The 23,009-nt window shown below is 36.3% G+C and overlaps 1 pseudogene; it reads left to right on the forward strand.

The window, feature by feature from the left end:
* The first annotated feature begins 309 nt into the window (after window positions 1–309).
* Window positions 310–1,282, forward strand: LOC136317033 (glyceraldehyde-3-phosphate dehydrogenase-like; annotated as a pseudogene).
* Window positions 1,283–23,009: the final 21,727 nt, after the last annotated feature.

Consider the following 23,009-nt stretch of genomic DNA (forward strand, 5'->3'; position numbering starts at 1 on the left):
TGCAACATAATTTGATGACAAAATAACCTAGACATGTTTTCTTTGAATATATGTACCCTGATTTATTAATGTCATCCCATTACCATTAATAAAAATTTATTAAAAAAAAAACTATCCACAAACTTATTGAAATATATATCTCTATTCTTTTTTTGTCATATTCAGCAAAAGACAGCTAAATTGTCCAATATGGTCACCAGAAAGAGGGATTATAAAACATTCATCAGTTAATAGCAATGAGTTCTCTGTGCTTCCTCTTTGTCAGACATATGTTTTCCTGCACAGTGCCAGCCACAACCCTGCGACACAATGGTGGAGGTCAAAGTGAATGGATGTGGCCATATTGAGTGCCTGGTGACCGGGGATGCTTTTAACTCTGGCAAAGGGATATTGTCACCATTAATGATCACTTCACTAACATGTTCTAGTATGATCCTACTCATGACAAGTTCAATGGCACAGTGAAGGCTGAGAACAGAAAGCTTGTCATCAATGGAAAGTCCATCTCCATCTTCGAGGAGCGAGATGCCACTGACATCAAATGGTGTGATGCTGATACATTGTTGAGTCCACTGGTGTCTTCATTACCTTGGAGAAGGCTAAGGCTCACTTGCAGGGTGGATTCAAGAGGGTCATCATCTCTGTTTATGTGGATGCCCCTATGTTTGTGAAGGGTGTGAACCATGACAAGCATGACAACTTCCTCAAGATTGTCAGCAATGGCTACTGCAACAACTTTTTGGCCCCCCCCCGGTAAAGATCATCCACAACAACTTTGGCATTATGGAGGAACTCATGACCACAGTCTCTACTATTACTGCCACCCAGAAGACTGTGGATGGCACCACTGGGAAGCTGTGGTGTGATGGCTGAAGTGCTGCTCAGAACATTATCCCTGTTTCTATTTGCTTTACCAACGTTGTGGGAAAGGTCATCTCTTGATCTAAATGGAAAGTTCACTGGCATAGACTTCCATGTCATTACCCCCAAGGTGTTGGTTGTGGATCTGACCTGTCACTTGGAGAAAGCTGAAAAATATAATGGCATCAAGAAAGTATTGAAGTAAATATCAAAGGGCCTCCATAAGGGCATCCTGGGTTACACTAAGGACAAGGTTGTCTCCTGCAACTTTAACAGTGACAACCACCCCTGCACCTTCGATACTGAGGTTGGCATTGTCCTCAATGACTATTTTGTCAAGCTCATTTCTTACTATGACAATGAATTTGACTACAGCAACAAGGTAGTGAACCTTATGGTCCACATGGCTTCCAAAGAGTGAGAGCCCCTTGGACCACCAAACCCAGCAAGAGGAATAGAGGCCTTTTGCTACTGAGGAGTCCTTGCCCCGAATCAATTCCCCAACACACTGAAAATCTCTAGACCTACAGCTTCCATTTCAGACTCGCTGAAGAAGGGAAGGGGCTTACAGAGCCCTACCTTGTTATGAACCATCAATAACGTTCACTGTACCTAACCAAAACGAAACAAAACAAAAATAACAGAGGGAAGAAAAAAGAACAAGAACACTACAAGTAAACATAAAATGAGCCCTGGCCAGTTGGCTCAGTGATAGAGCATCAGCCCAGTGTGTGGATGTCCTGGGTTCAATTCCAGGTCAGGGCACACAAGAGAAGCTTCTCCACCCCTTCCCTTCCCCTTCTCTCACTCACTCTCTCTTTCATTCCCGGGACCATAGTTTGATTGGTTTCAGAGCATAGGCCTGGACGCTGAGGACAGCTCCACCTTGGGTGTTAAAATTTGCTAAATTTAGAGAATGCCCTAGATGAGCAAAGCATTGGCCCCAGGAGGGGCTTGTTGGGTGAATCCAGGTCAGGGCACATGTGAGAATCCATCTATCTCCCGTCCTCTCACATGGAAAAGAAGAAGAAAGAAAATAAAATGTTTCACACTTCTGTCTCTTTATAGCATTTGTCAACTTAAAATATTTTGTTTTTAAATTAAATTTTGTTTCCAAAGAGAAAATATATATATTAAAAATTACATTTATTATCTATTATTTCCACCAGAAAACAAAAACATATGTACTGTTTTATATACAATGCATCTTCCCTCTCCTGTTTGATAAGTTTTTTTTTATTATAAAATATTTTCAGGCCCTGGCCGGTTGGCTCGGTGGTGGAGCGTCGGCCTGGCGTGCGAAGTCCCGGGTTTGATTCCTGGCTGGGGCACACAGAGGAGGCGCCCATCTGCTTCTCCGCCCCTCCCCCTCTCCTTCCTCTCTGTCTCTCTCTTCCCCTCCCGCGGTGAGGCTCTGTTGGAGCAAGGATGGCCTGGGCGCTGGGGATGGCTCCTTGGCCTCTGCCCCGGGCGCTGGAGTGGCTCTGGTCGCAACGGAGCGACGCCCCGGAGGGGCAGAGCATCGCCCCCTGGTGGGCAGAGCGTCGCCCCCTGGTGGGCGTGCTGGGTGGATCCCGGTCGGGCACGTGTGGGAGTCTGTCTGACTGTCTCTCCCCGTTTCCAGCTTCAGAATGATTTATTTAGAAAAAAGAAAAAGAAAAAAAAATCTAAAAAAAAATATTTTCAACATACAGAAAGGTACAGATAATAATAAAATGTATAATCACCACCTAGTTTAAATAATTCTTAACTATAATATTTTTCATTTCTGTTTTATCTTAAAAATTAAACAGTTGCAACACCTGTGTGTATCACCCAAGTTTTATTCTCCTCCTTTTGCACTTCAATACTGAGAATGATAAATATAATTTGTTTACATATATTGGGTACATATGCATCTATCTCTAAAATATGTACTAATGTTTTACATTTTATTTACATAAATTGTACTTTACTGTGTATATCATGCTGAATTTAGTTTTTTAAAAGATTTTATTTGTTGATTTTTAGAGAAAGGGGAGAGAAATAGAGAGAAAGTGGAGGGAGAAGTGGAAAGCATCAACTCATAGTAGTTGCTTCCTGTATGTGCCTTGACTTGGAAAGCCCAGGGTTTCAAACTGGCAATCTCAGCATTACAGGTCAGCACTTTATCCACTGCGCCACCACAGAATAGACAAAATTTTTATTTTCACTGACAGTAATAAATATATATTACCTCCTTGTTATACTTTAAGTTACTTAGTAATTTATATTTTTAGTAAATTATAATTGACAGATTTGTATTATTTAGTTTCAAGTATATAAAATAGTAATTCTATACTTACACATTTATAAAGTGATCATCACAATATGTCAAGTAACCTCTGTCACTGTACAAAGTTTTTCTGATATTATTGATATTCTGTATAGTGTACATTATCCTCATGATGTATTTATTTTATAAATGCAAGTTTGATCCTCTCATTCTCCTTCACTTGTCTCACTCCTCCACCCACCCTCATCGCTTCTGGCAAACATTAGTTTGTTCTCTGTATGAGTCCATTTTGATTCTATTTTGTTTGTTCATTTGTTTTGTTTTTTTAGATTACACATAGAATAAAATCATTTGGTATTTGTCTTTCTCTGATTTATTACATAGCATAAGAACCTCTAGGTCTACCCATGTTGTCACAAATGGCAAGATTTCATTCTTTATTATGGCTAAATAATATTCCATTTTATATGTAATTATCATTTCTTATCTATTTATTTATGAGAGGACACCGAGATTGTTTCCAAATCTTTGCTGTTATAAATAGTGCTACAAAGAACATAGGGGTGCGTATATCTTTTTGAATTAGCATTTTCACTTTCTTTGGATAAATGTCCAGAAGTAGAATTATTGGCTTTTATGGTAGTTCTATTTTTAATTTTTTGAGGAACCTCCATAGTGTTCTGCATGGTAGTTAAACCATTTTATACACCCACCAAAAGGACACAAGTGTCCCATTTCTCCTCATTCTAGCCAATGCTTCTTATTTGTTCATTTTTGATAATAATACACATTCTGATGGGTATAAGATGATATCTCCTTATGATTTTGATTTGCATTTTATGGACAACTAGTAATTCTGAGAATTTTTTCATATGTGAGTTGGCCATCTGTGTGTCTTTTTTGGAGAAATATTTATACAGGTGTTCTTTATTTTATTTCTTTTAGAGAGAGAGGGACATACAGACAGGAAGACAGAGAGATGAGAAGCATCAGATTGTTGTTGTGGCACTTTAGTTATTTATTGCTTCTCATTTGTGCCTTGACAGGGGGGTGATGTTCCAGCTGAGCCAGTTCACCCTTTGCTCAAGCCGGCAACCTTGGGATTCAAACCAGCGACCACTGTACTCAAGCTAGCGACCCTGCACTCATACTGATGAGCCTGCACTCAAGAGAGATGAGCCTACATTTAAGATAGTGACCTCGCTGGCGACCTCAGGTTTTTTAACTGTAGGATTTTTGTTTGTTTGAATTTTTTTAAGTGCTGCCCACTTTTTTTAATCAGAAAAATCAGACGATTATGTTACTACCCACATTTTCTTCTATAATTGCTATAGTTTCAGGTCTTACATTTAAGTCTTTAATCCCTTTGGAGTTTATTTTTGTAAATGGTATATGAAAGTCATCAAGATTCATTATTTGCATGTATCTATCCAGTTTTCTTAACATTTATTAAAGAGAGTTTCATTTCCCCATTGTATATTTTTGCCTACTTTGTCATAGGTTAATTGACCATGTATGCATGGGTTTATTTCTGGGTTCTCAATTCTAGTCTATTGACTTATGTGTCTGCTTTTGTGCCAGTATCATACTGTTTTGATTATTATAGCTTTTCAATATAGTTTGAAATTAGAGCACGTGCTACCTTCAACTTTTTCATTTTCTCAAGATTGCTTTGGAAGTTCAAGATTTTGGTGATTCCATATCAGTTTTGGGATTATTTTTTCTACCTCCGTGAAAAAGAACTATATCATTGGTGTTTTGATTGGGATTGCATTAAGTCAGTGGACTGCTTTAGCTAGTATTGACAATTTACCAATATTAATTCTTCCAATCCATAAATATAGTATATATTTTTTTCATTTTTTCTTCCATCTTCAATTTTTTCATGAATGTCTCATGGATCTTAGAGTACAAATCTTTGCCTCCTTGTTTAAATTTATTCCTAAATATTTTATTATTTTATTTTTGATGCAATTGTAAATTGAATTGTTTTCTTAATTTCTCTTACTGATAGCTTCTTATTAATGTATAGAAATGAACCAGTTTTAGAATATCATCTTTTTACCCTCTGATAGAATTCATTCCCTAATTTAAATAATATTTCATGGAATTTTGAGGATTTTCTATATATAGTATTACACCATCTGCAAATAATGACAGGTTTATTTTTCCTTTTCAAATTGTATCTCTTTTATTTATTTTTCTTCTCTGATTGCTGTGACTAGTACATTCAATACTATGTTAAGTGAAATTGGTAAGTGCAGGCACCCTTTTCTTTTTTCCTGATCTTAGAGGGACAGTTTGAATTCTCAACAATATTTTGTTGAGAATCTTTGCATCTATGTACATTAGTGATATGGCCTGCAATTTTCTTTTTGTGTAGTGTCTTTGTCTGGTTTTGGTGTCATGGTAAGGCTGACTTTATCCAATAAGTTTGAAAGTGTTCCTTCCTCTTGAATTTTTTGAAATAGTTTTAAAATTAGGAATTAACCTCTAACTGTTTGGTGTAATTTACCTGTGTGGTTGTCTCGTCTTGGACTTGTGTTTGTTGGGAGGTTTTTGATGACTATTTCAATTTTATTTCTAGTTATCTATTTATATTTTGTTTCTTCCTGGTTGAGCACTGACTTTCATTTAACATTTTTTATTTTTTAGTATCTATTTAGTTTATAGACATTCGGATTCTTATAATTTTCCTCCTACAAAATTTGTGATTTGATTTTTGTTCTTTTCTAGTTCCTTTAGGTGTCAAGTTAATTGTTTAATTAGAGTTTTGTTTTTTTGTTTTGTTTTGTTAGGTTTTGTTTTCTTGAAGTAGACCAGTATTGCTATAAACTTTCTTCCTAGAACTGCTTTTGTACATTCTATAGATTTTGGAGAGTTGTGTTTCCATTTTCATTTGCCACAAGGTATCTTTTGCTTTCCTTTCTAATTTATTCATTGGCCCATTGATTTTCAGTGACATGTTTAGTCTCCATGTATTTGTTTGTGTGTGCATGAGTGTTTCAGTTTTCTTCTTGCAATTGATTTTTAGTTTCATACTCTTTTTGCCAAAAAGGATACAGGGGTCCTTGGGTTACCACACAGTTCCATTCTTATGACAGTGACCTAAATTTTGGTGTAAGTTGAAACACACCCTAGCCTAAGTCACCTATTTTAACACAGTTGTAAAATCATAACCGAGAACATAAAAACACAACTAAGCCACTGAAAAATGAAAAGGACTTAAATATACTGTACTGTACACAGTAATATATATATATTGTTCTGCTGCACACAACCAAACAAGTTTGCCCACATAGTCCATAAGTATGATGTTGGCTGTGCAAGCTAAAACCCTCACATGCCAATTTTTTAAAGTTTTTATGAGAGTGAGTTGTAAACTTGAAATGTCATATGTCGAGACTGTAGTAACCAGAGGACCCTTGATATCATTTCAATCTTCTTAAATTTATTGAGATTTGTTTTGTTGCCTAAAATGCGACCTATCCTAGAGAATTTTCCATGTGCACTTGGAAAAAATGCTTATTTTGAAGTTTTGAAATGAATTTTTTTGTAAGTATCCACTAAGTTTATCTGCAAAAAAAATGTATTAGAGACAATGTTTTTTTATTATTATTAATTTTTTGTCTAGAAGATCCATCCATATGTGTGTGGGGTATTGAAGTCTCATATACTATTATGTCACTGTCAATTTTTACTTTTATATCTGATCATATTTACTTAATATACTTAGGTGCTCATATACTTGTGTTAATATTTACACAGGTTATCATCTTCTTGGATTGACCCTTTTTTATCATTACTTAATGACTTTTTCTCTTTTTACAGACTTTGCTTTAAAGTTTATTTTGTCTTATGTGACTATTTTTATCCCAGATTTCTTTTTGTTCTTATTTGCATAGAATAATTGTTCCTATTACTTCACTTTTAGTCTATGTATCTGTTGATCTAAAGTCAGTGTCTTGTAGGAAGTATATAAATGATTATTGCCAACTTAGCTACCTTAGCTATCTTTTGATTGAAGCATTTAGCCTACTTACATTTCAAGTGTTTAGTGATAGATATGTACTCTATGACATTTCATTAATTTGGAAGGTTGTTTCTGTAGTTTTCTACATCTTTCTATTTTTTTTTTGTCTCTTCAATGGTTTTATTTAGTGTAATATTTTATTCTATTTTGTAATTTTATGTGTATTTTTATAGGTTATTAGTTTGTGGTTACCATGAAGTTCATATGCACTGATATATGTAGACATTATAGATGATATAGATATAGTTATAGATATGAACCATAAGTATATATTCATACCATAGTATATGCCATCTAGTATATTTTCACTTGTTGTGTGTTTAAGTTTGAATATATTTTAGAAATGTTACATTTTATTCCTCCGTACAGTACTTTGTTTTTTAACATCATATTTTAGATATTTTTGCCTTGTGTATCTCCTAAATACTTACTGTATTTAAATTTTATTTTGCCACTTTTGTCTTTTAACCATCATAGTAGCTTTTTAAGTGGCTGACTCACTGAGTTTATTATATATTTTCTTTTACCCATGAGATGTCTTCTTTTTCTATATATGTATCTTTTAAATTTCTGGTTATGGCCTATTTCTCTTCTTAAGAGAAAACATTTACTATTTCTTGTAAAGCTGGTTTAATGGTGATGACCTGCTTATTTTTTGCTTGGAAAACTATCTCTCTTTCAATTCTGAGCTATATAACCTTGCTAGGTAGAATATTCTAGGTTGAAAATTTCTTTCAAAACTTCAAATTGCCTGACCAGGCGGTGGTGCAGTGGATAGAGCATCGGACTGGGATGCCGAGGATCCAGGTTTGAGACTCCAAGGTCGCCAGCTTGAGTGCGGGCTCATCTGGCTTGAGAAAAGCTCACCAGCTTGGACCCGAGGTCGCTGGCTCAAGCAAGGGGTTACTTGGTCTGCTGAAGGCCCGCGGTCAACGCACATATGAGAAAGCAATCAATGAACAACTAAGATGTTGCAATGTGCAACAAAAAACTAATGATTGATGCTTCTCATCTCTCCGTTCCTGTTCGTCTGTCCCTGTCTATCCCTCTCTCTGAGTCTCTCTCTGTCTCTGTAAAAAAAAAAAAAAAAAATCAAATATATCCTGCCTCTAGTTTCTGGTCTTTAAATTTTATAGGGTTTCCCTTGTATATAACTTTTTTTTTCTTATTGATGCCATTCAAGACTCTGTTTATCTTTAACTTTTGCAATTTTAATTACAATGTGTTTTTCTGTGGGTATCTAAGTTTATCTTTTGGAAACCCTCTTTTTCCTGGACCTGGATATCAATTTGTTTCCCTAGATTAGTAAGGTCTTTAACCATTATTTATTTAAATAAGCTTTCCTCCCTTTTCCATCTTAATTTTTGGAATCACTATAATGTGATTGTTAGTACATGTAATATTGTTCCAGAAGTCTCCTAAGCTATTCTCATTTAATTTTTTTTAATTTTTGCTTTCTTAATTAGGTGACCACTGTTCTGTCTTTCAGATGCTCAATCCATTCTTCTGTATAATCTAAGCTGTTGCTGTTTCCCTCTGCTGTATTTTTTTCTTTTAGTTATCATATTATTTAGTTTTGACTGGTTCTTTAGTACTTTCTACCTCTTTGTTGAAGTTCTTACCAAGTTCCTCTATTCTACTCTGAAGTTTGTGGAGCATCCTCGTGACTTTTTTTTGTTTTGAATTTTTTATTAGGCAAAATACTTATCTTTGCTCCATTAATATTTGTTTTTTTCTGGTAATTTTTTTGTTCCTTAATTTGGAATATATTTTTTGTTTTTTAATTTTGTTTGACTTTTGGTGAATGTTTAGATAAATTAGATAATATAGCTCTTCAGAGTTTGAAGAAGGAGCTTTATGTAGAAGTGACTTCTCTGTAGACAGTATATGCCAGATATTTGGTCAGAATGTGTGTAGCCAAAGTGTGTGTGTGGGTAGAGCTTCAGTTTGTGCTGGTTTATGTGTATTGTAGCACAAGGCTCCAAGGGTGCCCTGGAGAGCTGAGTGGCAGATCCAGAATGCAGCAAGTATTGGCTGACATGGCCAAGGGCATATTTATTTCAGAGGCCTTAGAGATTGACTAAAACATTTGGAACAAGCTCCTACACACTCTATCTAGGTGGAGGGGGAATGTAAACAATGGCACTTACCAGCATCTCTAATTTTGAAAAGTTCCCACAGATTTAAGAGAATTCCCACAGTTCCCCATCCATTTGGTAGGCATCTTAATGTTAGTAAGTGGATACACACACACACACACACACACACACACACACACACACACACATACAGTGTAGGTACCTTTTAAATTATTATTTTATTGCTGTGCTTCGGAGAAGGCCAGGTCTACCAATGTGGGCCTTTCAGTAATATGCCTCCCTACTTTGGTACTCCACCTGGGCAGAATACACATAGTTACCACATTCTCCTCTCTTCTACCCTTCACTATATAATCCCTCTTTTGTTGATTGTACAAAAGCTGATCAGTCAACCATCAGTTATTTTTCAGGAGAAATTGCAGTTTACATTCAGTGTGTTCATAGAAGGAGGCAAGTTGGGGGGGGGTCTTCCTACACTGCCATTTTGGACACTTCTCTCTCATGTAATTCATCTTTTTACCTTCTAAGTATATATATTTTAAAAAACTATTATGCATTTAGCCCTGGCCGGTTGGCTCAGTGGTAGAGCGTCAGCCTGGCATACGGAAGTCCCGGGTTCGATTCCCGGCCAGGACACACAGGAGAAGCGCCCATCTGCTTCTCCACCCCTCCCCCTCTCCTTCCTCTCTGTCTCTCTCTTCCCCTCCCACAGCCGAGGCTTCATTGGAGCAAAGATGGCCCGGGCGCTGGGGATGGCTCCTTGGCCTCTGCCCCAGGCACTGGAGTGGCTCTGGTCGCAACAGAGTGACGCCCCGGAGGGGCAGAGCATCGCCCCCTGGTGGGCAGAGCGTCGCCCCCTGGTGGGCATGCCAGGTGGATCCCAGTGGGGCACATGCAGGAGTGTGTCTGACTGTCTCTCCCGGTTTCTAGCTTCAGAAAAATACAAAAAAAAAAAAAACCCAAAAAACTATTATGCATTTATATTCTATTCTTTAACTGCAGTGAGTTCAGAGTAAGTTTCTTGCAGGTTATTGGTTTTTTGAACTGCATTCACATTTTCTTCAGGACCGAGCATATAGTAAAATTTTAAAATATTGTACGTATGGTTGACAAGCTATTGTATATTTCATATTTCTTCTCTGAGTGAGTGTGTGTATATTAGGTAAAGCTTATTATTTGAGTTTTTGCATTTGTTCAATACTTAACTAATTTTCTATCAGTTTTAGGTAGATATGAGTGAAATATCCCACAGCAAGACTTTTTTTTTGTCAGTTATGGATTGTAAATATGTCACTTAATACTTTCTATTTGAGTTTTTTCAGTGTATAAACGCGCATTCCACTTATACCTTCTTGGTAGCTTCATTCTGTTGTTACATTTGGTGTTTTTTCTTACTCCTGTAAATGTTTTATGTATTAAATATATATTATCAAGCCTTATCCTCTCTCCTCACATGTAGCCTTATTTTCAAATTTTCTTTTAACTTATATAACCATATTTGAATCCTTATCTACTAAATTACTTAATTTTGAATGTTTTAATGTTAAATAGAATCATATAATTTTGTAACTTCTATCACTCAGTAATATGACTAAGAGATTCATTTATGTTGTTGCTTCTTTTAGTACATTCATTTTCAATGTATAGTAGTCAATTGATAAATGTATAACAATTAAGTTTCTACAATGAATAAACATTTTTATTGTTTTTAGATTGTTGGCATTAATAAATAGTGCAGTTATAGAAAAATTTTATAAATATCTCTTGTATGTATACAATAGAGGTTCTCTTGGGGTTAGGCAAATTATTTCTGTAAAGGTCCAGATAGTAAATATTTTAGGCTTCGTGGACCACATATGGTCACAACCACATATTTTTCCTCTATGCTTTTTTAAAAATGTAAAAGAAAAATTCTTAGTTAGTAGTTCCTTAACAAGATAGAATGCAGAAAATATCTGTTCATTGCCCATAGTTTACCAGCCACTACAAAGCAAATAATAAGTAATAAAAAAGCTGTGAAACTTTTATATTTTTGTCAACATGGAGAATGTGAAATTGTGTCTCATTTTCATTTTAATTTAGTAAAACTAAACAACATTTTAAATGTTTATTGGCCACTTGGGTTTCTTCTTCTGTGCCAAGACTATTATTCAAAACTTGTTTATTTTTAAAATTGATTGATTTTTCTTATGTTCTGTGTCTTGGTTCCTCCTAAGTTACATGTGTTGCACATATCTTCCCAGTTTTTAGGTTGTTTGCTGAACAAAAACTTTTAAACTTAATTTAAATTAATTTATCTATCTTATTTTATTAGTGTAGTTCTTAATTCATATTGTGTTCCAAAAGGTTTTATAATATTAACCTGAAATCTTTAACATACTTGGAATCTGTTTTTATGTACAATGTAGTAAGGGATTACAATTTCTTATCTTGCTATTGGAAAGTCTTTTCTTTTTCCCTTGAACTGGAATACTGATTCTGTCATACTTTAGGTTCTCACTAAATTAATCTCAGTGGCTTACACTGTTTATTTCTTGCTCACATTATATTTTGACAGCATGTCAGCACAGGGTTTCATCTACCTTTTTTTCTCTTTCAGGATTCAAACTGAAGGAGCATTTGAAACATGACACATTATTTTTTTGGCAGAAGGAAAATAATTGTCAACCTATGCAATGAATATTTGTCATAATAGTAATATACATAGTTACCATAATTAAAGCTTCTTTCAGGTGTAGTGTATGTATGCTCATGTTTTACTGAATAAAGCAAATAATATGGGCAATCCTAAGATCAGTGTGGGAGAGGAACTGTGGGAAACTCTCTTCTCACAGAGGCAGTGCAAGTTATATGGCAATGAGTGGGCACATATAATCTTCTTATAGACAGGAGAATAATTAGGGGAACTAATAATTCTATTTTTTACAATATTTGTTAATATTTTTCTAGGCTATGCATTCTGCTCTTCTGGCCTGATTATATAAGTTCTACCGGAAAGTTCTGTCCGTTTTTAGAATAAAACAAAATACAAATTTTGCTTATTGGCAATAAACTTTATTAAATAATATAATTGCCATTATTATTAACAATTTCTTGCCAGCATGAGGGCAATTTGTATATTCCATTTTTGAAAAATATTTTATCTTTTGATGCGAAAAATTGAACCAGTGCTTGTTTGATATCTTCTTCATTTTTGAATTTTTTGCCCTTCAAAAAATTTTGTAAGGGACAAAAACAGTGATAGTCAGAGGGTGCTAAGTCCGGGGAATATGGTGGATGCAACAGACATGCTTCTGTAGCATTTCTTCCTTGTTGAAATTCGTAAAAATTACAGTGGCGTAAATAAACTTTATCAGTAGCCATAGGTACACTATCACTTCACACATAAGACTAACGTGAATCAACTTTGTTTTAGTTAATTTGCTATGTCAGTATGTATACATTAAGTGATAAAAATAGAGAGGCACACATGCGCCAAATAAACATGTGCTTACATGTCAAAACTTGTTGTGATAGAAACGGACAGAACTTTCTGGTAGACCTTATATATCTTTGGGCAATAGTATGTTATATTAATTAGCATAGTTTTATAATAATTGTCAATATCTTGTAAGGCAAGGCACCGTGCCTTGATATATTTCCTTTAACAGTGTCTTGACTCTCCTTGCACTTTGTACTTCCATATGTATTTAAAAATTACTGATGATATCCATTCTGACAGGTGTGAGGTGATACAAGTGCTAGCAATGATGTAGTGGTAACTCAGACTCATGCAGCCACTGTGGAAAACAATATGAGGTTTTCTCAAAAAAATTAAAAATATAACTACATTTTGATGCAGTAATCCTACTTTTGGGAATATATGCAAAGAAACCAGAAACACCAATTCAAAAGAATATGTGTACCCTTATGTTTATTGTAGAATTATTTACAATAGCCAAGGTCTAGAAACAGCCCAGGTGACCATTAGTAGGTGAGTGAATAAAAAAGTCGTGGTACATTTATAAAATGGAATATTACCTAGCCAAAAACCAGAAAGAAATCTTACCTTTTGTGACAGTGATGATGGACCTGTAGAGCATTATGTTAAATGAAATAAACCATTCAAAAAAGACAAATACCATTTGATCTCACTTACATATAGAATATAATTAAGAAAATAATTTAACAAACAAAGTAGAAACAGAAGCATAGATACATAGAACAGATAGTTGTCGGGGGGTTGAGTTAAAAAAGATGAAGATACACACACACACACACACACACACTGACTTTGAATTTGGCTGGTAAGCACACAATACAATATGCAGGTGATGTTTTATTGAGTGGTATCCTTGAAGTTTCTATGTTTTAAATTTTTGTGTGTGTGTGTGACAGAGACAAACAGATGGACAGATAGGGACAGACAGGCAGGAAGGCAGAGGGATGAGAAGCATCAATTCTATGCTGCAGTACCTTAAACTACTTTCTTATATGTGCTTTGACTAGGGGTCTACAGTCAAGCCTTGGTCTTCAAGCCAGCGACCATAGGGTCATGTCTAATGCTCAAGTCAGTGACCCCGCACTCAAACTGGATGAGGCCTCACTCAAGCTGGCAACTTCCGAATTTCGAACCTGGGTCCTCTGCATCCCAAGTTGATGTTCTATCCACTGCATCACTGCCTAGTCAGGCTAAATGTAGTCTTCATAGCACTGATGAAAGTAGATTCCTTGACACAGTTATGAAAACAAGTCATCCGGGGATTTTTTTCTTTTTTGTATTTTTCCAAAATGAGAAGTGGGGGGCGGCACACAAACTTCCGCATGTGCCTGACCGGAATCCACCCAGCATGCCCACCAGAGGGCGATGCTCTGCCCATCTGGAGTGTTGCTCCGCTGCAACCAGAGCCATTCTAGTACCTGAGGCAGAGGCCATGGAGCCATCCTTAACCCCCTGGGGCAATTTTGCTCCAATGGAGCCTTGGCTGCGGGAGGGAAAGAGAGAGATAGAGAGAAAGAAGAGGGGGAAGGGTGGACAAGCTGATGGGCACTTCTCCTGTGTGCCCTGGCTGGGAATTGAACTCAGACTTCCACAAGCTGGGCTGATGCTCTACCGCTGAGCTAACAGGCCAGGGCAGATTTTTATTTTAAAGTGATTTTAGCAAGACAGGAAGAGGTAGAAAGAGAGAAAGGAACATTACGCTATTCTTGTATGTGTCCTGACTGGAAATCAAACCAGAAACCACTGTACTTCGGGACAATGCTCTAACCAACAGTGCTATCCAGCCAGGGTGGGTCTTTGTTATATAACAGCTACTATGGCCTAATCCAGGGGTCTCAAACTCAACTCAGCATGTGGGCCGCAGAGCAAGATCACAGCCGTTCGGCGGGCCGCACTAGGTCTACAAAAGGCAACTGTTATGCAACACTTTTCTCACTGCAGTTGAAAACAGTCTGCAGGCCACACAAAATTGTTCGGTGGGCTGCATGCGGCCCGCGGGCCGTGAGTTTGAGACCCCTGGCCTAATCTGACTAATTGCTTAAATCATCAAATATATCAAATCAAAGTTCCAAGTGATTTGGATGTCTCATAGGTATCTAAAGTTCACATGGCTTAAATGAATGCTTTAAAGTTTCTCCAAACATAGTTCTCACCAAACTCTTCCATATCACAATAGATAATACCACCACATGCCCAGTTTCTCAAGCCAAACACACTTCCTTCCTTCTCCTTCCACCTGCGCAGTACTCATTCCACTTCCAAGATCAGTCTTGTTCCAAAATAACATCTCAGTCTATATACCCTGGTCATTAACACCATCACCTGAACTACAGTAAAGGCCTCTGAATTGGTTTTCTTACTTCTTCTCTAGACTGATTCTATGTAGAGCAACTAGAGTGACCCTCATTATATATGATATATTGGATTATGTAACCTTGTTTTAAATTCTTCAGCGTTTTCTAATTTATCTTGAACAAAACCCAGACTTCTTAATGTTGCTCCGCAAGCCCCTTCATGATCTTGCTTTAGCCTATACAATGCAGCTTCATCTCTGACTTTCCTTTTCTCATCTTCTTTCCTTAGATATGCCAAGCCCTTTCCCATCTTAGGGCCTTTGCACATACTGTGGCTCTCCTTGAAACTTTGTTTGTTACCCATTCTTTATTAGGTTTCAGTTAAAATGTCACATCCTTAGGACAACCCATTTTTAGATTTAGACCCAATAATCTAAAATAGGTTCTTCATATTACTCTCATAGCACTTGTACACTGATTTATGTACTTGTTTCCTGCCAATTTCTTATACCACAATTTAATTTCTATGAGAACTGGAACCATGACTGCTTTATTAACTACTTTATCTGTAGCACTACCATAGTGTGTGGCATATCATATATATTCAGTAGATATTTACTAAATGATTGAATAAGTAATATAGTATAGTTAGTCTTAATATGGTTCATATTAATATTTTTGTGTTTTATGACTATGTATAATTATAGATATTGATTTGTCACCCATAACTCAATTACATGAACATGGCAATACATTCTCATTTCAATCAGTTAGAGAATATTGCTCAAATATTTTAATTTACACACAGAATGTGACCAGTACATATTCACATAACAAAACAAAGCACTTTGTGGGTGAGCTATTAACATAACTGTTCTTGGCCTTCTGGTTTGTGCAGCTTGTAAGTAATCCAATTAAGAACAGCAGAGTCATCTTCAGTGAGACCTTCAAAAAAAGTCAAATGTTATGATGGTCTGGCTACATTGCATCACCTATTAAATTGTTTTTTTTATTTAAATAGCCGATACTTCTTCTGCAGTAACTCTCTATTTACGAAAAAATGTGAGCACACATGCACACACACACACACAACACATAGACCTTCATTTGTATCCACACTTATTTTAATAAAATAAATTTGTTTTTATACTTTACAATTGCATCTCTATTATTAAAGGTATAAAAAGTACATTGAGGACAGAGGTCGTGCTCAATAGTGGCATACAAGGAACTGGGAAGTTAGGGACTGTTATAATAGGTAAATTTTAGAGTGTATTTCTGTGACAGCTCTTTTATGACATTTCTTAATGCTTCACTGGCTAAAATGTCTGTTGCTGCCCAAATCAAGACTAATTATCTGATACTCTGTAAGCCCTTTACCCTGATATAACTGACAACAGAAAGCTACCCAGTCCAGTTAATTAGGTTTTTCATTAAGTTTTAGCTCTAGTACCACTCGCTTTCAATATGATAGAGAGTGTTTCCAAGTAACAAATTTAAGTAAGGATTATATAAGCTTAATTTGGAAGGCTGCCACTATCTTTTTGTCAACATTCATTAGATTGGGTTGTGATCAGTCAAAAGAGAAGGAACAGTTAGAGCAGGATATGTTCTTCAATTGAAAGTAGTTTAAAATGTGCTATTAAGGCAATTCAGTAGTTGATCTAGTTTATACAATTTAATTAAAAGGCAACAAACCTTTTGTACTCATTTTTTCATATTAACACTCTGTGCTTGAAAGCTGCTCATACCAAACAAATCACATCATCGTAATATTATTATCAGCTCACTATGCAAAAAAAGCATGGTCTGAAGTAAATAGAGACCATAAAATATTAGTCTAAAGAGAGCCTTTGGTCATCACTTAGTCCAAGGGTTTTATCAGAGACATTCTTTTCTCAAACATTGTTTAAAATGGAAGCCATAACTGCAAAATAGATGTTAATGGTAATAACTATAATAGCTAATACCTAAATAGTGTTAACTGTATACCAGACATTGTTCTAAACTCTACACGTCCTAATTAATTGAATCAATCACAACTGCAAAATAGTTATATGAACATTATTATTTTACAGATGGGGAAAAAAACACAAGAGGAATAATAAAATGCTAGGAAATGGTATAACCAGGATTGGAAGGTTATCAGGCTGGCAGTGTGCTCAAGTGTTCACTAGTCAACACTGGCTCTCTAAGAAAAAAAAAAGATCTTTAAGTTAGGAGAGAAAGAAAGTAGCCCCCATTTTTTTAACAGAGACAGAGAGAGAGTCAGAGAGAGAGATAGACAGGCAGGAACAGAGAGAGATGAGAAGCATCGATCATCAGTTTTTTGTTGTGATACCTTAGTTGTTCATTGATTGCTTTCTCATATGTGCCTTGACCATGGGCCTTCAGCAGACCAAGTAACCCCTTGCTCAAACTAGCGACCTTGGGTCCATGCTGGTGAGCTTTGCTCAAACTAGATGAGCCCATGCTCAAACTGGAGACTTCGGGGTCTCAAACCTGGGTCTTCTGCATCCCAATCTGACGCTCTATCCACTGTGCCACCGCCTGGTCAGGCATCTAGCCCCCAGTTTGATGGACCCTAGAGCAAGGGTCGGGAACCTATGGCTTGCAAGCCAGATGTGGCTCTTTTTATGGCTGCAGCTGGCTTTCAGACAAATCCTTAATAAAAATAATAATAACATTAGAAATGTAAAACATTCTCATGTATTACAATCCATTCATTTCCTACTGTTCATGTTCATGGTTGCGGGTGGCTGGAGCCAATCACAGCTGTGTTCCAAGACAACACCAAATTTTTATTGGATAATGCGTAATGTACATGGGTCGTTGTATGGCTCTCATGGAGTTACATTTTAATATATGTGGCGTTCATGGTTCTCTCAGCCAAAAAGGTTCCCGACCCCTGCCCTAGAGGGATGTCCTTAAAATGCCCCCCTTACCCATAACACACACCTCAGGAATTTACTATATGGCGAAGTGGAATATTAACAGAAAATATCAAAATGTATTAATACTTATACTATCTGGGACTTCCAGAAGAATAATGGCTTTATCAGCCAGAGGTTGGAAAGTGACAGAGTAATCAGAGAAGTGGCAGGCTTATGGGAAGAAAGTATCTATGCCTTAATTAGTGTGGGGTAATATTTCCAAGGAGTTATCAGTCAATTGGTTGGATTTGAATGCTAATTAGCCCTCACAAGTACCACCAAAAAAGGAATTTGTATTACTAAATTTTTCACACTGTGTCATAAGGACCACATATCAGCCACTCACCCATGAGGTATCTGGGTGTCAGTGAAGGAGGTAGGGAACTGCAGAGAGGTGAGTGGGAAGAGCGTGGGTGGTCATAACTTGAGTGAAAGAGGATTGACTCCAAGCAGACATCACAAACTGGTGGGCCCTTCTCATTACAGCCTCTCATACACACTTTCTTTTTCCCCTCCAAATAAATAGTAGGTTTCTTTACAGATGATAACTGAAGTCTAAAAAGATGAAGCTGCTTATTCAAGGTAAACATTCTAGTTAAAATTCAATCCCAAAGTAGTACTCGCAAATGTGAGTTTATATTGTTAGTTTCACTACTGTTAAATTGATAATATCATACCTTCTGAACAGAGCTCTGGGAGTAAGTGGAAAAGTTCACACAGTTGGTCGATATTATTCTCTTTTAATTAATTTAGTTCTACACCAGTGGTTTGAATTTGTTTAAATTGTGGTTCTGTCCATATCTAATGATGTGATTGACAATATTTAGATTAAATCTGATACACCTAAACTTAAACTTAACTTATAAAAGAGAAATTGTTATTGGAAAATTATAACAATTACCTTTTTTACCACTAATTAACTGACCTTACTTACACTGGTACTACCTTTTTGGAAAATAAAGCAAATTATTTTAGAAAATGTGCTAAATTAGCAAAAGCTTTTTCAGACACATGTCATTCCAGTATTACTAAAGAAAATTTTTGCTTATTGAAAATAAAATCTTTAAAAGAGAGAGTCCTTGATTTCTTCACTCTCTAAAAAGCAAGTAACTGATGGGCTAATATGATCACTTCTCCCTCCAAAATACTGAGTGAGACCAAAGTCCCAGCCAATTCTTCAAGTTAGCAGTATTGTATGTATTGTAAATTTATTTGCATGTTTAAGAAAAGTAGAACATGGGTCATAAAAATTTGTATAAATGGAGACACACACACACACACACACACATATATATATCTTTTTACTTTCTAAGATATGAGATATATGCATACAAAAGATTGTATAAAACATATATTTAAAGTTCAAAGATAAGTATACTACTAACATCTGAGTATCCCAGATGCAGAATAGAACACTTTCAGTGCCCCAGAAGCCCCTTTTTTCCCCAGTCACATTCCTCTGCCTTTCCCCTGAATGTAACCATTATATTTTACTTTTACAATAAACATTATTTTCTCCCTTTTTAAAAAAATTAAATATAATTTATTGATTAATTTTTAGAGAGAAAAAGAGAGATGAAAGGAGAAAGAAAAAGAAAGATTGATTTGTCATTACATTTACTTATGCATTCATTGGTTGATCCTTCCTTATATGTGCCTCAACTGGTATTGACCTAGCATATCAGGATGACACTCTTAACTGAGGTACCTGATAAGAGCACTTTCTCCTTTATACTTCTACTATCTACTGGTATTTATGCATTTTTTCTTTTTCTTTTTTTATTAATTGAGAGGCAAGGAGGCAGGGAGGCAGATAAACAGACTCCCACATGCACCTTAATTGTGATCTAGCCAGTAAGCCCCATCTGGGGCCTATGCACTGCTCATCTGGGGCTGCTGCTCCATTGCTGGGCAACCAAAGCTAATTCAGCACCTGAGGCGAGGCCATGGAGCCCTCTTCAGCACCTGTGGCTAGTTTGCTTGAACCATTCCGCCATGGCTGCTGGAGGGAAAGAGAGAGAGAGAAAGAAAAGGCAGAGAGGAAGGGGTGGAGAAACAAATGGTCGCTTCTCCTGTGTGCCCTGACTGGGAATCAAACCTGGGACTTCCACACACCAGGCCAATGCTCTATCACTGAGTAAACCAGCCAAAGCCCTATGTTTGGATTCTTAAGCAGTATAATTTATTTTTGACTGGTTTTGAACATTTTTTTTTTAGTTTTAGGATGTCTTTTTTTATTAATTTTAATGGGATGACATTGATAAATCAGGGTACATATGTTCAGAGAAAACATTTCCAGGTTATTTTGACATTTGGTTATGTTGCATACCCATCACCCAAAGTCAAATTGTCCTCTATCCCCTTCTATCTGGTTTTCTTTGTGCCCCTCCCTTCCCTCCACCCCTTCTCCTCCCTCCCCTTCCCTCATAACCACCACACTGTTGTCCATGTCCCCGAGTCTCATTTTTGTGTCCCACCTATGTATAGAATCATATAGTTCTTAGTTTCTTTTCCTCCACAGCCTCTCCAACAGTTGTTATTACCTGTCTCATTGATGATAGCTAATCTAACAGGTGTGAGGTGGTATCTTATCGTAGTTTTGATTTGCATTTTTCCAATAGCTAATGAAGATGAGCATCTTTTCATATATCTGTTGGTCATTTGTATTTCTTCCTGGGAGAAGTGTCTGTTCATGTCCTCTTCTCATTTTTTTATTGGATTGTTTGTTGTTGAGTTTTGTGTGTTCTTTGTATATTTTGGATATTAGGCCCTTATTTGAGCTGTTTTTTGAAAATATCATCTCCTATTTAGTTGGCTGTCTGTTTGTATTGTCAGTTTCTCTTGCTGTGCAAAAACTTCTTAGTCTGATGTAGTCCCATTCATTTATCTTTGCCTTCACTTCCTTGGCTTTGGAGTCAAATTCATAAAGTGCCCTTTATAACCAAGGTCCATGAGTTTAGTACCTATGTTTTCTTCTATGTAATTTATTGTTTCAGGTCTTATATTTAGGTCTTTGATCCATTTTGAATTAATTTTAGTACAGGGGGGGTTTCATTTGGTTTTGAACTTTTAGAAATGGAATTTCTTTATATTTTTATCTGAACTTATTTATTTCACTCAGTATTAGATATTAAATTTATTCCAATTATTGGTTGCACCATTAATTCAATTATTATTTTGGAATAATATTTCATGACCTCATTACAGCACAGTCTAATTAGTGAGCTTTAACAAATAACCCTAACTCTATAGAACCTTTCCACAACAAAGGTTTACTTTTTAATCACGTTATATACCCTTTGCAATTTGGCTGACCCTCTATTTTATGTCCTCTTTGTTATAGGGTCCATGTTAAAAAATCAGACCTTATAGAAACTCTATATTTTACCATATATTAGTAAAAAGGAAAGGTGAAAACCTACACAATGATTCACTTCTTCTACTTGGAAGTGGCAAGTATCACTTCTACTCACATTTCTTTAGCAAATCACATATCTAAGCCTTATAGAAATAGGACAGAGAGTAATAGCCACCAGTAAGGACAGGCCCAGTTGGAAGCAGTAGATAATATCTTGACTACAATGCCAACCATAAAAGCAAGTTATTTATCTATTTCACTGTGTAGAAATTTCAGCTGTTTCTCCTTTGAGGCTATCATGACCAATGCTGCTATAAACCTCTTTGTATACAGTTTCTCTAGGGCACACACCTAAGGGTGTTTTTAGTAAATTATAGCATATTTGTAAGTTCAAGTTTTCTAAATAGTGCCAAACCATTTTCCAAAGTGAATATACCAATATATTTTCCCACATTACTATATAAGGGTTCTTATATTTCCATATCCTTACTAACTCTTGGTATCATCCTTATGAGTAATAGCATCTCAATTTTCTTTTAATTTATATTTCCATGATTATTAATGAGCTTGAGCATCTTGGCATCTTATGTTTTAGAGCACATGTAGCATCTGTGTATCCTTATTTTGAGAAACTATATATATTGTTTAACTTTTTATTTCAAAATAATTTAAGATTAGAAAAAATTTTCAAAATAATACAGGGCATTTTCATATGCCCTTTATAACTTTACTCAGTATAAAAAAATGAATACTCATAACTAACTGGTGTCAGAACAGATGCTACAGATATGCCAGCTGCCATATTTATTCTAGCAAGAACAAAGTAGGATAATACTTAGTTGAAAACCTTACTTCATGGAAGTGATCCTTTCTGCCAGTTTGTATATAACAATTTGGCAGCATGTACAATTGTAAAAACACAAAACAAAACAAAACAAAAACATACAACCGGAATTCAAATAAGAACTCAGGTAGAATATGAATACAGACCAGCCATAAATAGTTCCTGACCTCAGCATTAGCCTATGTATGGGAATCACTTCTGGAAATTTAAATTATATTGCAGGGGATAAAGGTGACCCTTTTCAAAATGATCGTTCTGATTGCTCCTACCATAGGATCTAAAATACCCAAATGATGCTTTTAAAAACGTAAGTGAAGCCCTGGCTGGTTGGCTCAGTGGTAGAGCGTCAGCCTGGCATGCAGAAGTCCCAGGTTTGATTCCCGGCCAGGGCACACAGGAGAAGTGCCCATCTGCTTCTCCACCCCTCCCCCTCTCCTTCCTCTCTGTCTTTCTCTTCCCCTCCCCTGCCAAGGCTCCATTGGAGCAAAGTTGGCCCAGGTGCTGAGGATGGCTCTGTGGCCTCTGCCTCAGGCACTAGAATGGCTCTGGTTGCAACAGAGCGACGTTCCAGATGGACAGAGCATCGCCCCCTGGTGGGTGTGCCGAGTGGATCCCGGTTGGGCACATGCAGGAGTCTGTCTGACTGCCTCCCCGTTTCCAACTTCAGAAAAATACCAAAAAAAAAAAATAAATAAAATGTTATCATTAAAAAAAAATGTAAGTGCATCTTAGATTTTCTTTTTTAAATTAGCATTTACTTTGACCAAGGAGTTTTTCTTATATATACATCATCTAATTTAATGCATGATTAGTAATTAAAAAGCCAGAATTTCATTACAGGCATTCAGTCTT

The sequence above is a fragment of the Saccopteryx bilineata genome, chromosome X (genome assembly GCF_036850765.1).
Source record: "Saccopteryx bilineata isolate mSacBil1 chromosome X, mSacBil1_pri_phased_curated, whole genome shotgun sequence".
Classification (NCBI taxonomy): domain Eukaryota; kingdom Metazoa; phylum Chordata; class Mammalia; order Chiroptera; family Emballonuridae; genus Saccopteryx; species Saccopteryx bilineata.